The sequence below is a fragment of the Arvicanthis niloticus genome, chromosome 21, assembly GCF_011762505.2.
Source record: "Arvicanthis niloticus isolate mArvNil1 chromosome 21, mArvNil1.pat.X, whole genome shotgun sequence".
In the NCBI taxonomy this organism is placed as follows: Eukaryota; Metazoa; Chordata; class Mammalia; order Rodentia; family Muridae; genus Arvicanthis; species Arvicanthis niloticus.
The window spans coordinates 23,189,805-23,191,983 of NC_047678.1; the positions used below are offsets into that span (position 1 = coordinate 23,189,805).

Sequence of the window (2,179 nt, forward strand, 5' to 3'; positions counted from 1 at the left end):
GTGTGTATGTGGTATGTGGTGTATGTATGTGTGTGTGAGCACCTTCGAGCACAAAATATATGACTTTAAGTCCTTCGTGTCACATGAAGTGGTACAAAGTCACTGTAAAGTCGTCTTGGCAAATCTTGACTGCGTGCTGTAACCTGCAACTTGCTACTCACATTTTACTGATGCCAAAGAAGGGAAGAGGAGGAGGAGGAAGAGGAGGAGAAAGAGAAAGGGGAAGAAGAAAAGGAAAGAAAGGTCAGATGGGGTGTCAGCAACTCATAAGATAAGAATGTTTGTTTGAGAGAGATTTGTCTTTTTTTTTTTAAAAGATTCTAATTAAAATTCTATTTACATTTATTTATTTTGTGTGCATATGTACGATGCAGTGGGCATGTGAAGGTCAGAGGGAAATTGCATACGTGTATGGTAGATAGAAAAACCTGACATCAATAGACTATGGCCATAAAAAGAGCACACTCATGGGCCTGTGACATGGCCCAGGGGGTAAGGTGCTTGCCACCAATGACCTGAGTTCAATTCCTTGGAGCCACATGAAGAAAGGAGAGAACTGGCTTCAGCAGGTTGTCCTATAACCTCCCTATGCATGCTATATGCATGTTACAGTGCACACACATGTTCATACCAAGACCAGCAAGCATCACCCTGCCCTCCGCAAGCTCCTGTAAAAGAGAAAAATTAAGAGTAAAAAGGAATTTTTTTTTAACTATAAAATCTCTCTCAAGAAATGGTACCTGGCAGTCAATCTGGTAAAAGCATCTGCTTGCAATTATCCTGTCTTGAAGAGAGAAACAGTGAGGTTGCTGCGGTCGTCCTGTGCAGAGAGCATGTTCTACCCTTCCCACCCGGCACCTCAACATGCTTGACCAACTGACCACAGAAAGGAATTTCCCATTACACACTTAGTCACATGGACTCTTTGTGGCACTTGGTAGTTTAAGCCCACCAATGATGTACTGGCTTAGAAGCATGTGAGAAAGCCTGTACAGATGTAGATCCTCTGTGTGATCGCTCGGATTCACAAAGATTATCTTCTATGAGCCGCAAGTAATAACAATTTCTGGCCCTCTGCTAAGTGTTCAGTGTGTCTGAGAGCAGAGACATCCTCACTCCATCTTTTGCGTAACCCCGACGTGACACTTAGGAAAAGCAGCTAGGTAACCCCGTGACTTCTCCAGCTCTGGTTTCTTCTGCCTCCCAGGAATGTGGTCAGCTGGAGCATTCCTCAGGGTCATCAGCCCCTGCCCTTATGGAGAAACAAGCCATTCCTTGGTGTTTATAGAGCAAAAGTCACCATGGTTTGAGGACCTTGATGTAGGGACAACAGTAAAACCAAAGAGTAAGTCCTGTTGTTATCTTGCTACAGCTGAAGAATGGCCATCATTCCTGGAGAAAATTAGCAGAATCAGGAGCCTGTAGGCCTGACTGCTAGGCTCCCCAGGTGCTCCGGGTAGCAGCACCCACCTCCCATCCCCCACCACTACCCAGTGGGCTCAAACCATGCCCTGCCCATGGGCAGCTACAGGGAAGAGACAGACAGCATCCTTCTCCAGGCACTGGCCACAGAATGCCAGGAAGAGGAAGCAGGAGGTAGAAACCAGGATTGCTCACATTCAGAAAGAGAAGGGGTCAGCTGTGTGAAGCTTCTCTGTCACTAATGTCATAGGGGCCAGAATGCAGAGGCTTTGTATGCATCATCTCCTCAAGCCTGCAGTTAGCTGGGCAGTGTCCTCTTTCTCAGTAGCTTCAGAGAAAGGTGTGCTGTATATATTTGTATTTGTATATATAGTACATTCGGTGCACATATAGTAACACTGGAATGGCACAGTGATTAGCATAGCTGCTGTGCAAGGAAAGCATGTAAATTCATGATGAGCTCTTAAAAATTAATTCTTTTATGTGCATAGGTGTTTTAACTGTGTGTATGTCTGTATCATGTGCACGCCATGGAGCTCAGAGGAGAGCATTGGGTCCTCTGGAAGTCGAGTCACAGATGACCGTGAGCATAGTGGGTGCTAGGTTTTCTAGAGGAGCAACCAGTGAGAACCTGGTTCTTTGGAAGAGCAGCCAGTGCTCTTACCCGTTGGTCCATTTCTCCAGGCTGTGTGTTCCACAGGGTTAACAAAGTGGCTGGCATCTGAGGCAGGGCAACAAATGTTGATCACTGCACACA

At 45.9% G+C, this 2,179-nt stretch overlaps 1 pseudogene; it reads left to right on the forward strand.

Moving 5' to 3' along the window:
* Positions 1-1,794: 1,794 nt before the first annotated feature.
* Positions 1,795-1,894, forward strand: LOC117693905 (U6 spliceosomal RNA; annotated as a pseudogene).
* The last annotated feature ends 285 nt before the right edge of the window (positions 1,895-2,179 follow it).